This window comes from Delphinus delphis, chromosome 9, assembly GCF_949987515.2.
Source record: "Delphinus delphis chromosome 9, mDelDel1.2, whole genome shotgun sequence".
NCBI classification, from domain to species: Eukaryota; Metazoa; Chordata; class Mammalia; order Artiodactyla; family Delphinidae; genus Delphinus; species Delphinus delphis.
Genome location: NC_082691.1, coordinates 26482259 through 26496124, shown reverse-complemented (window position 1 = coordinate 26496124; position 13866 = coordinate 26482259). Strand labels below are relative to the sequence as shown.

Below are 13866 nucleotides of genomic sequence, written 5' to 3'. Positions count from 1 at the left end.
TTATCATTTGTGACCTTAAAAGTGGATCAAGGGTGATGGAAGGAAAAGACAACTTTAGAGATATGATTAAGTCTTAGATGGTTTATGTCTATTGTGACATTAAATTTTCACCATAAACTTGTGAGCATATTTGAGATCATCATCTTCTTTTTATACGAGAAGAAACTGGGGTTTAAAGATTATACATAATAAGTGGGAGAGCCACAGTTAGAATTCAGATCTGTGTCTAAAGCCATCATGCATCTTTCTTGGATGCATCATATTATCATATATGGATATATACTCGTTAGCTATTATGATCGCTGTTAGATCACTTTTCAAGGAGTCTTCCGGTCTATTCCCTTTGCTTTAACATGTTCCCCAACATGGTACACAACCTAGAGATAAAAAAGGAGTGTGATAAGCTTTTAAATGCATAGTTGCCCGATCATATTTCTTTGAGACTGTCTCTGCATATGGCAATAACCCTCCATCTCTGTCAGGCTGAGGCATTTTGGAGCCTGCTGGCTTGGTCACACCACAGTAACACGAATGACAGTAACACCCTGCACCCTTCACTTCACTTCGCTCTGTAACACACATCAAAGTTGCACTTTGGGCCATTAATCCCTTACAGAGATTTTGGTAAAATAATTTTTAGCATTTTTTTCACCAGTCCTTGGGGGCTGGGATAAGCACAACTGGAGGTATATTGAAAGCTCCTAGATACCTTGGGTAAATAAATTTCTGCAGGAACATTTCAGCTGCTGTTTCAAACTTGGACAGAGTAGGTACAGTCTGTGTGTCCGAACTAGGCACCATTCTTCCCCTTCACTTGCCTTTTTAATCATTAGGTATCATAGATCTCTCTTGAAGGATTGAGTTAATGGAGTTTGTGAGGAGGGAAACTTACCTCCACAATGCATTTTTTGTTTGTTTGTTTTTGAACTGATCGTTTCTTCCATTCTTGATATTCATTCTTATTTATAGTGACATTGCCACTTTTGAGTTATCAGGGTGGATAACGCTTATCTAATTTTTAGCTCTGCCACTTTATCCCATTTCACCTATTGTGTTAGCCTAGAAATGCTGTGGCAAAGCAGTGGAGTGCAGTGGGGTGGGGACAGAAAAATAATCAGATGTGAAAGAATTCTGCTAATTAGAAAATGAGCAAGACATCAAATGCTGAGGGTGACTTTTTTAAAGTGCTTCATTGGTTGTTTGATACATACATACCTGAGCTCCTCTCTACTGAATATGGAATGAGAAGAAATTACTTCTTGTTCACAGTTTGTCTTCTACTTATGTGATATTGAGGGCAAGTTGTATAACTTCTTTTAAAAGGTAGGCTAGGGGCAGGGCTCTGGAATAGGTAGCCTTATTCAAATTCCAGCTCCTCCACCATTGTCTCTTTGCTAAGTATTTTATAGGAATTATCCCATCCGACAAGCATAGTAGATACTATCATTAATTCCATGTGTAGATGAGCAAGCAGACCTCAGAGCTGTTTAAGTTACCCTACATTACTGGCTCTTCGAAGTGTGTCTACTCCTCTGTAAAAGGTGTATCTACAAAGTTTGTAAGAAAGACAGATGGCACAATTTTAATCTTCTTAAAAAGGAAAAAAAAAGCCTTCTTGAACTTTCCACCTGAGAGCCAAGGGTTTAAAATTTTATCACTTCTTAGAAGTTTATATCTAAGAGATATGAGCAGAAAGTTATAGGATAATAGTGTGAGCATTATTAAGAGAAATTTGATATTATTTACTGGAAGCTTTTTACTCAAATTGTTAAAACTTACTTGAGGGTAAGGAGAAATAATAATATTACTCAAGTTAAAAGTAAAAACCAAAAAATACTGAATATCAGTGCTTTCACTGTCGTGGCCTGGGTTTAATCCCTGATCGGGGAACTGAGATCCCACAAGCTGTGTGGCACAGCCAAAAAGTAAAAGATAAAATAAAGAAAATGAATAAAAAAATAAAAACCACCTTCTCTGTCAAAGGGAGGAACAGGAATGGCATGTCTTCTGCAGACTAGTAGTGGATGACGTTTCTGATATTTGAAAAAACCTAGTAAATTGCATATTTTGCCAATTCGACTGATTTACACATCATAGTGATTTTCCAAATCCTTGGAGGAGAAATTATACAAGTGGGGGAGGAGCACACAGTACACACTTTTGTCTACCACAGAATGTGATACATTCACCCCCAGTGTTTTAGCAAAAACAGAAAATAAAAGGAGTATTTCCATAGCAACATTAGCAAAATAGAAAATTTGCCTACCGTGTAAAATTAGATTTTTTTTTTTTTCTGAGCCAACAACCCACTCACCAGATTGACAGCCTGTGAAGAGTTAACGAAACTCAAAGGTAAATTATTTTAAACTAAAAAGAAATGAAGATAACATGGCAGGAATGATAAATAGTTTACAGCCAGTCAGAGGGTAGCCCGAGGTAAAGGAAACAAACCTCCTTTGATAGAATAAGAATCAAAGGGAGGGTGGTTGGAGGGGAGCTGGAGATGCAAAATGGTTATTGTAAAATTAAAAGGATGGAGGGTGGCTCAAGCAGCTGTAATCTGACAGGACCTTGGACACACTGCAATTTACTTAGACCATAGTGACATATATTGATAGCTGTTTGATTATACCTTCAATAAAGTGAAAGAACTCCTTTTTCCCCTTCTTAATTCCTAAAAGCTAATGTTGACGAAGATGTCACTGCTGTGTTTATTTAGCAAAAATCTCATTTAATCCCTAAACAATTCTGTGAAAAGGTATTATTATCTCTGTTTTACAGATGAAGAAACAGAAGCGTAGAGAAATTAAATAAATTCTCCCCTATTTTCAAAGTCAGTACATCTTTTATGGTTTCCAGAACTGTTGAACAAGCCCTGCACAAAATTTTAACTAAAAATAAGAGCTAACTTCAAAATTAAATTCAGAAGAGCTGAATACTTTATGTAATAACTTTAGTTACTATGTAATACTAGGAAGTTAATGCATTTACCAGTACTTTAAATTTATTTATTTATTTTTGCTGTGTTGGGCCTTCGTTTCTGTGCGAGGGCTTTCTCTAGTTGCGGCAAGTGGGGGCCACTCTTCATCACGGTGTGCTGGCCTCTCACTTATCGCGGCCTCTCTTGTTGCGGAGCACAGGCTCCAGACGCGCAGGCTCCATAGTTGTGGCTCACAGGCCTAGTTGCTCCGCGGCATGTGGGATCTTCCCAGACCAGGGCTCGAACCCATGTCCCCTGAACTGGCAGGCAGATTCTCAACCACTGCACCACCAGGGAAGCCCTTACCAGTACTTTAAATTTATGTGTTGTAACTACCCTCTTAAATTATCTGCTCAAAGAGTATTCAGGGCAGTGGAAGGTAATGGATGTCTGTCTGTCTGTGAGTTGATTTGGAGGGTTAATAATTCAGGCTGTTTTAAAACTCTTGAATTATGACAAGGGAAATATGGTGATAAACACTTTAGTGATTATTATATGCTGAAGGATAAGTTATATATAAAAAAATGATCCTTTACTGACAGGATAAACCTCTTAAGTTAGTTTTCACTTTAGGTTATCAAAATAAATTTGGTAGATTTTTTTAATCTGCCCTTCCTGATAATATTTTTTTCACTTGTTCTCAGTTTATTACTACATATGTAAAATCATAGGTATGCATACATGAAACTAAAGATAAATTACAAATATACGTTCTGTGACCAGATGTATTTATTTCTATTCCTGTGTCTAGTTATGGTCTTTTAAGAGAGTTGAAGCTTTTGGTCTCACCTTCTGTTTTTTCTTAAAAACAAAAGGTTAGCAAAAAAATAATTTCAAAGGTACTTCTCATCTATTGTACTACATCTTTTTTTATTAATTATGTCAATTTGCATCATGTTCAATTAAATAGTATTTTTACTCTTTTCATAGACTAGTAAAACTCATGTGAACTTTGCTGCATTCCTAGATTTACAGGAAGGCAGAGCCTCACGCAGAGCATCTGACAGTGAAAAATGGTCTTAACACATCTTTTTCCTTCTTTTTAAAAGTGGTTGCATACTTCACCAGTTTTTTTTATATTACCTGCTTCCTACAAAATTTGATCACTTTCTTATAAGTAAAGCAATTTCTCCCTTTCTAACTTGCATATACTTTTGTGCTTTATGCTGTATTTGCCAACCAACATATGAAAAACAAAATGAAGCCTGAAGCCTATAAAGGTACCTGCAAATTGTGAGTAGTGGGCTTATAAGAACTAAGCAAGTTTAACCCACTTAGTAACCTGTATACAAGAAAGAAGGGAAGGAAGAAGGGGAGGAAGGAAGGAGAGAACCATAAAGACCATAAATTAAGGCAGATTAAGGCAGTGTGTTTCAATAATATATTTCAAAGAAAAAAATTGTAAGAGAAGGTAATTTTAGACCATGGCTAAAGATACAGATATATTGTGCATAAAGAAGATGTGGCACATATATACAAGGGAATATTTAGACTTCTGAATCATCTCCAGTATGTCTGATTTACAAGGTTTGTTTTTTCAAAAAGAGGGCTTTAGGACAAATAGTTTGTTCTCATTTTATCTCCCACAGCTTCAAGAGCTTGCTGTTAAGGTAATAGCATTGTTCTACTTGAACAATGCTATGCATTTTTATTTTAGAACAGTGCTTCTCAAACTTTAGTTCATATTAGAATCCCAGGAAGGTCTTGTTAAAACATAGATTGATAGGACCCACCCCCAGAGCTTCTATTTGGTAGGTCTGGGATGGGATCTAAGAATATGGGTGTCTAACCTTTTCCCAGGTGATGCTGCCCCTGCTGGTCTAGACACACTTTGAGAAGGGTGCAAAATGCAGGCTCAGGAAAGAACTGAAGACAAAATAAAGATTACATCAGTTATTTGATGGTGAAAGTTTGAAGATATGGAGATGGACCAGTGAACATTTTTATGGAAGCAGGCTCAACCAGATATGGTATATCAAGTAGTGGGAAGGATCTGAGATTTTACCCTTCGTGCAAGCTAACAAGCTAGTCAACCACCATCACTGGTTCAGGAGCCTCCCTGAGTTGCACACAATGGATTTATATGTCCCCACACAGGAGGCAGCATGGGCTTTGTGTTCCCATGGGTAACTCCTGACCATCAAGTCTAGGGGGCCATACTGAGTAGCCCAGGTGGACAGTGCCTATGACATGAGCTTGTGTCACAGCTGAGGAACACTGAACCCTGAACTTGGGAAACCCCACTCTTGTAAAGGGCGCCTACCAGCAAGCCTGCCTAAATTTTACGCCACAGGATTATTTTTATTTTCCTGAGCAACAAATAAATCTGTCCTCTGCCCTGCAGGGAGACACACAAACATTCTTGAGAAAGTAATCCAGAGCAGAGGCTGTCCCTGCCTCTGTTCACATGTGGTGCAGAAACATGAGAGACCCATGGAGAATTGTCTCCCAAATGGTGACTGGTTGTAGGATTAATTCAGAGGGAAGAGTGATGACATCATTAAAATCATTTAAGAATCAGAATGGAGGAACTCTGGTTCAGGCAGCCAAAATGGACCCGGGTGGCCATTGTGGATGTCGTTTCTTGGATTTCTGAATCTGCATTGGTATTCGACATTTAAAGAATAAGGCAACTGATTATATCGATAGATTAGTTCTAGAATCCCAGAGTGGAATTACGTGGATTAGTCTGGATCCCTATCACATTCACAGCTAAATTCTACTAAATTTTAAGGATCAGGTGGTGATGAATTAATCCAGCCATTTTTAAGAATTAGGTAGTGATGTATTGATTCAGGAATATGCTTGTCATGTGGGAACAAGTTCTGTGGCCTCTCAAAGTACCACGATAATGAATGGTGATAATGTAAGTGAACCTAGTTATAAATCTTGATACAACTGAGATAAAACCTTGACAGGGTTTGAAAATGATTACTTATACATTTCTACACACAGCAATTGAGCGTCAGCTCTCTGCCACACATTGTGTGAACTACTGGATATGTACAGACATGAAAGAACTGTGTCCTGTGCCTAATGAACCCGCATTTAGTAGTTTATTGAAAGTGTGTGTGAGAGAGAGAGAGGAGAGGGAAAAGGCAATGAGGGAGCAGGAAGGAAGAGAAAAAAACAGAAGAAGATGGAGAGAGATAAATTATGTGATGAGAGTCAGGCTAGTGTAAGGATAGGGCACTAGTGGGTTATTTTTGTTTCCATCTTTCAAATTGTGCTTCTATTTTGAACGGTGTTTTTCAAAGAGTAATTAAATCCATATGTCTAATATAGCTAAAAATCTTACCCTCTAGAGGAGTGTTTTCAAAGTTTAGTTCATGGAAAAGGTGTATTATATTAAGCATGTAGATTTCTAGGAATGATACCAAGTATAGAATCAGAATCTTTGGATGGTCATGGGGTTGAGTGGGTTTGTATGTGGTCCAGGTGATTTGAACAGGCTTAGCTGGTGATTCTTCTCAGGTGTCAAAGTGTAGAGCTGATGTAGAAATTATATTCAGTTCAACAGTCTTTTAGTTTAGTGTTGGTCCTGTAGAGCCAAGAAAAAGGCAGTGATAATTGCGAGTTGTGTATTAATTTACTTTCACTACTGATAAGAGGGGTTTTGCTGTTCTTACCAGATGACATCTCCTTTACCTGGCTTACGTATTCCAAGAGTCTGCCAATTTATTTGGAGCTAATTACATCTCTGAATATTAGACTTGAAGCTTTGTGGTTAATTTCAAAAGCATTTCCTGAATATGGCAGATCCAGGCTGAAATCTGTACAACAAGATCCAGAAGCCATGTTCCAAAAGATTTAATTTTCACTGGGCCACAAATAGGGGAATAAATGATGACTGGCTTGATTTCAGCAACTTTTATTTATATGTTTTGCATATATTATATGCCCTTAAATCTTACACTAGAAAGAAGAATAGTATTTGTATTATAAAATTTTTATTTCATATAACCTGGAATGAAATCAATTGTAGGAAAATGAAAGGCCATCTAAAAGAAATAATCTGTAACCTTACATTGTACCTTATGAGTATAGTATAAGATTTCTATATGATTTGCTTAATATAGTCAAAAATTGATGTTTTGCTATTAATCTTGATAATCCTCTTCTTATGTCACGGTTCCAGTACATACAGAAGTGTTAAAATATTTGAGTAGACATAAATAGCAAGATTACATACTTTATTTCTACTTGGTCAGTCTACAAATAATTTTAATCAAAATATGTATTAAAAGTTATATGTTATGTAGTCTTTTCTGTTTCACTTGAGAAGCAATGCTCAAAAAGGCAAAGTCCTTTTTTTTAACCCCTCCATAAACTCAAGGAGATGAACTGATGCTAAGTTATTTTTCTGAGTTTGGTAGAATTCCTCAAGTCATTGGAATATATTTTTCTAAATTAAAATTGGATTTTATTTTTTAAAAAACACGTTTTCTTTGTCTTGGAATCAATTTGGGACTACCCTGCTAGAAAAGTGAAAATGATTTGAAGAAAAGAAAGATTATAATTATGTGCTCATGTTTCATGTCATTAAAAGCAGAAAGTCTGCAAAAGTATGCTTTAGGCAAGCATAAGTAAAACATAAAAACAGAATTTAGTCATCTGTGTAAGAGTGGGCTTGCTAAACCATAGAACCATATTGAAAGGGGATTGTCATGTCTTTGGATAAGTTGCCTTGCTTAAGTGTTGATTTAGCATCTTTCAAACTGTATAAGAAGTGCCTATGAGAACAGAATGATGGTCTCTTGATGGAGAGATGGAACAGGTAGGACTATGTTTACAAATAAAGCCTGTTCTGTGTTCTGACGATAAGGATGCAATAAATGCATAGGCTTTTGGTGCTGAAAAGGGGGCTTAGAGATGGTTCCAGCTTTGTTTCCCTGAGGGTTCTTCCCTCCTCCGTGCATTATCTTTACTTTCCAAAACCACCAGCAAACCATTTCTCGAAACTCATTGACATTAACCAAATCTCTTGTCCAATCTAAACCATCACTTGCAAGTGTGATAGGTTTCACTTTAGACAAATCATTCCCCCCATGAAGCCGGTGCAGTTTCTCTTCAGTATTCAACCTGCATGCAGCCTATTAGAAAGAAGAATCAACAACATCAGTATCAGAAAACGTTCACATAATTTAAAAAAAAGCGTGCCACACAATGCCGGAGGATACAGACAAATTCATTTATAGTGATTGCTGTGGGTAGGGAAATTGGTCAAGGGATGAATAAGGTGAACTTCAAGGTTATTTGTACCATTTTATTTTTCACTTTAAAAGTTATAAAGACAATTTTAATTAAAGATAAAAGTGAATTCTGGGTGATGAATTCCAGATTGTTTGTTTCTCTACTTTTCAGTGCTTTTAATCTCCTCCCAAACCAAACAAATAAAAAGACCTAAGGCTAAAACTTGTCATTGGCTAGCAGTACTCATTCTTTTTAGAATCCTTCCTGTTCTTTATTTTTGAGACATTGCCATTCTTGATAAAAGCAATATTTTAAAAAATTTATTCACCATGTCACTGATTCCACTGTAACTAAACTAAAACGAACAAATGTATATTGTAACCGTTAAGAAAGCATCTGTCGAACACTGATCCTATGATGTTAAGTGTGTGTGAGAGTGTATGTTATATAGGATATGATATATGGTATATGAATGTGTGGCAGTTCCCTTTAGAAGCAGGAACTGAGTCCTGTAGTTTTTCCTAAACACTTCTACGTAGCAAGTGCTAAGTAAACGTCTGTTGAATAAGAGCAAATGCACACTGTACTTCTTCTCCTCCCAGTCAGGATGTATATTTACCTATAGCGATCACAGTCATCAGGTGTCAAAACATGGCAAAGGTAAAACTCATCCTACTTAGCCTACTCAATTTTTATAACTTTTCTCAAATCCCAGCTTCCGGCCTGGCTTCTTTAGCCAATAGATCTTTTTCAAAGTACCAATAATGTTCCTTTATAAAAACGTTTTAAACAATACATAAGTATAGCAGGTGTGATTTTTAAAAAAGTATAAAACAATTTCTCTACACGTGAGGATTTTTATACTAAACTCCTTGTTCACTAGGATATAACAAGTTGTTAGAAGGCTTTGGTAGAATTCTGCTGGGTATATATATTTATATGAATTTAAAGAAACATTGTTTATACGTTGTTTTATGTGAATTTAAGTGAATATTTTGCATTGTTTCCCATTATTTGGTGAAAGTTATTAGAAAGAAAAGAGTATTTTTACCTTTTAGATGGAACATTATGCTAAATATTCATGGGGTTATGATGTTATCTTTTCTATTGAGGTCTTCAAGCTTTCTATCACCTTAAGAAATGCAAAAGAAATGTGACACCTCAATCTTTTTTTTTTTTTTAGTATTTCAGGAAATGAGGTGAGAAAGCAGAACATAATGATCTCCTCTCCTTTCTCATTTTATTTGTAGTAAAAATAAAATGAAATAAACTGAAGAACTCATTTTATTGACTACTGTATTAAACTGCTATATTCCCTAAATTACATTTGCTTTTGGCCCACCCTATAGTTCCATAGATAAGAGCTTTCTTGCAGAGCAAAATACAGTGAAAATTTAGGGGCCATTAAGATGTTTTCATTCATTTCACTCACTTATGTACCTATTGAAGTGGTCATCAGTGAGTACAGTTTTAACATATTCTGTTCTAGGTATTTGTGTTTGTAGATTCACATGGAAGTAAAACTTTGATATATGGTTTTGAGCATACCAATAGAAAATATATCAAATAAATATTATTGTTAAATGCTGAAAAATGTTAAGTCCATTGCCTACATCCTATAGTTAGTGAATAGCAGCACCAAAATTGTAAACCAGAGGTGTCTGATTCAAAAGCGCATGCTTATTTTAGCTATAGCTCCAAAGTTATTCATGGCACCTGTACACTTTTCTTCAGAACATAGAAGTCTGTTCTTTGACGTAAGTTTGCTATTTTCAATAGATATTGTTAGACCATTCACATGATTATCCTGATTATTTTGATATGTTAAGAGCATTTGATGAGGTTAGGGAAAACTTGTCAACAGAGACATAATACAATAATTTGTTCATCCTTATTGGGTGTTAGCTATTTGAACATTAATCATATAACACACACATATTTTACTGGTAAGTCTGAAAAATCTTGACAGACACTAGCCAAAGAAATTGTTTTGAATTAGAGATGTTTCTTTGAATGATATTTCAATTCTTGATATTATTAATATAAGTGCCAACATTGTTGGAGTCTAATGGAACTGTCATATGATCCCTGAAGATTTACTTTCAAAACTATCAAAAGAAAATTCTTTGTAATTAAATGTTTCAGAGAACTTTATCTTTCATCTGCAATAAACATACGGTCTAGGAAGCAAGTTATTTACAGTTTTGGAAAATACTCTTATTTCCAAGAAAAAAATACATTTAAGTATTGTTAAGCAAAATGATAGAATTATTTCTTTTTATACTGTACAGTTATACTGCTTTTATTAAACTTTCATATCACTTGCCAGATGCAATGCTAGTGGAAGAGATAAAGATGACAAAAAGGTGAAGGTTGAGAATGAATAGGCCTTCAAGGGAGCTGATCTTTCTCTGATCTGATAAAACCTCTCCCATTATCTATTTCTTTCTTTTTTGTTTTTCTTTTTTTCCTTGCAGATCACTGCATATCAAGAGCTTTTTCTCTGAATAGCAGCATTCTCTCAGGATTTGAGGGCAAGACTTATATAAAGATAGTTTCCAAATTGACATATGACATGTTGTGCTGTTTTTAGAATTTGCCTTTAGAAAATTCTAAAAATTACTGGGAAATTTTCCATTAATCTGAAATAGTTTTCTACCAGTGTTTTTTATTTTGATACTACTATGTCTTCATGTATTCTATGAATGCCAAGTGATGTTAACACTTTGATGGGTTTAGTGGGAACTAAAGATTGGTCTTGTGGAATAAGAATAAGCTTTGGAGTAGGAAGGCTTATGTTCAAGTCCATTTCGTTAAACTTGTGAGTCCTTAAAAGTCTTTAAAATGAGTTTTTATTTTAAATGCTCAAACCAGTAGGTAGGTAGGGATGTACATATTATTATTACCTTTATGACATTGTATATATACTTATCATTCCATCCCCAAAGGATTTTCATATATACATGTGCTGTTTCATTTATAATAAAGCCGTTTAATGAAACTTTCTCACTTACCTTAATATGAGCAGAATTTTCAATTTTCTCTTGTAGGTATTTATGCTGAACTGGGTTTTTTGTTTCTATCTGATTCTCTGCCTGGTTTTAATGTTTGATACTATATTAAACTGTACTATGAATTAAATGAGAAAAGATTCTTTTTCTGAAGTAGGTTATTGCTATGGGTCTATTTTTATATATCTATAGCTAACTATGGAAACAGGGATGTCCTACTGAGCAAATATTCACATTTTATTAGGTAGGAATTTTATCAGTCTTAACACAATTTGCCTGTGGCATTTAACGGTAGGTCATTGGCTTTAAAAATAAAATATCACTTGACTAGAATAGAAGTTAATTAGGGACTTGCAGTGTCCAGAAGACATGTCAGTTTTCTATGAGTCATGACTAGCTGGTCTTTTGCCACAAGAAAAAAGCACCATCAGCAACTATTTGTATCACTCCCCGAGGTAGGCTAAGTCTTTAAAGTTCTCTATTTTGGTTTGTCGTGAAATCTGCTAGATAAAAAAAAAAAAAAAAATTTACTAATTTCTTCATGAAAAAAGAAGATAATAGTAGTGCCTTTTCATGATTATGTATCCCTGGATTTCCAAGCTGGGGATATATAATATTTAGCAACTTTCCAGCTCTAAACTAACCTTTTAAAATACACTTTTTTTTTCTTATACATAACTACAGGTCTTTAGGTTTCTAAAACTATCTCAGAATCTTGCAATAAATATCATTTACTTGATAAAATTAGTGTTTATATATATTAGAAATAAAGATGATTTGGACTCTCCTCCCCCTAGGAGAATTGTCTGATAGTTTGTGACCATTGTTCATCCCTCTTTAACTTTTTTTTTCTAGAAATAATTAACTGTGATGATCACTGTCACTCTGGCTTATTAAACATGGATTAAGTTCATCTTATAAGCCATGTGATTCTGAGTCAGATCATTAAGTTATACCTTCTCCTGCTCTCCAGAGTAGAGAACAGCATGGTTGAGTTAGAGCTGGTGTCTTGCAAACCACGTATGGCATTGTGGGTGAATGCCCCCCAACGTGTTTTGTTTGTTGGGTGGCAGCCTCCTTCTGTGTGTCTCGTGAGGAAAACATGTTAATATCCCTCTTCAATAAATTTTAGAGTTCTAATATTTCTTAATCTAAAAAAATATTTAACTTATTTATATTTTACCCAGTATTTTGTTTAAATTCACAAAATACTTAATTTTATTATTGGCCCCATACATATGAACAATTTAGTTGTTCTTATGTGGCCTGTTAAAAATGAGGGAAGACTTATGTTCTGAATTTTGTCAAGAATATGCCTTTGTGTTATTTTCTCATCTGTCTTTTCTTTTTCTATCTTCCCTACTAAAGTTTTCCTATAAAGAAATGGCTTCCATTTCCATTTGTTTTGCCATTTTATTCACTTTTTTGCAACATTTTCACACAGAATTTGAGTTTCCAAAAATATTGTGATAAATATTACTGAGATGTATACATTTTTCCCTTGGTTTTTCTCTGTTTGGGTTTTTGACCTTGTAGGGATAGAGAACCTTTTCTGGGTTGCTCTCCCTGCTACAATATCTTACATTTACTAGCTTCTTTTATGTTCCCTTGCTGTCTAGTAGTTGATAAACTGAAACCATTGTCATTAAGCACACTGGAGAATTTTTCCTTTAAATTGATTTAGTTTAGGGGTTCTTAACTTGAGATTTCCCACTAGGCAGTATTTTTTAGTCATTGGTAATACCTATGTAAGAGTTTAGAAAAATGATTATAATATTAAAGAAGAGGGAATAAAAGCCAATACACTAATATAAAACTAGTCGAAAGGGATGTTTCCATTCCCCAGTGTGGGCAAGAATTCCACATCAAGAGCACACACTGAAGTATAGTTCATAGTGAAAGATCAAAAACGTGAATCAACAAACCACTATGAGATTATACTTTTCTAAAACCTAACCTGATCATTTCTATCTCCTAATAAATGAGTTTAATACATTTATTATATTTACTGATATACTTGTCCCATTTTGCCTGTCTCCTAGCTGTGTGGGGGGCAGGCCACAGGTGAACTCAGTACTCAAGGGACACAGTGTACAAATGGAATCTTAATTGTCCTTCATAGTTAGATAGCTGACGTGTATATTTGCTTACTGTCTGCCAGGCACTGTTCTAAGCACTTTATATATAGTATCTCATTTAATCCTTTCAACAACCCATGAGGCAGATTTTGACATTATTCCTATTAGAAAAGGGGAGGAGAGACTTAACTTCTCCGAAGTTTGCACAGCTGGTATGCAGCAGGGTTGGTATTTAAACCCAGGCAGTCAGGTTTCAAATCTGTTCTTAATCACTAAATGTTACTGTGTCTTGTGAAAGTTTAGCACACGGAGAATATGATAATAACACTGGAAAATACAAAGAGAAAACTCTAAAAACTATTAGACAAGGGGGAAAAAAAAGAATTTATCTACAAAAAGTCATTAGCAGGCTGACAATAGGCATGTCATCTCCAGCTGAACCTAACGGAATAACATTTTAAAAGTGCTAAAGGAAAATAGGTCAGGCTAGAATTCTCCAACGACTTTGGCATATAAGAGTGAAGGGGAAATAAAGCCTTTTCAGATGTGTGGATTATGGTTGTTTGTTACTCATGGGTATTTGAATAAACTCTTAAGAATGTAC

At 35.1% G+C, this 13866-nt stretch overlaps 1 protein-coding gene across 2 annotated transcripts in view; it reads left to right on the top strand.

Annotated features, from left to right (window-relative positions):
- The window catches only part of CACNA2D1 (calcium voltage-gated channel auxiliary subunit alpha2delta 1), a 515294-nt gene that overhangs the window by 254694 nt on the left and 246734 nt on the right, over positions 1 to 13866 (top strand). The gene's annotated exons all lie outside the window — the stretch shown is intronic.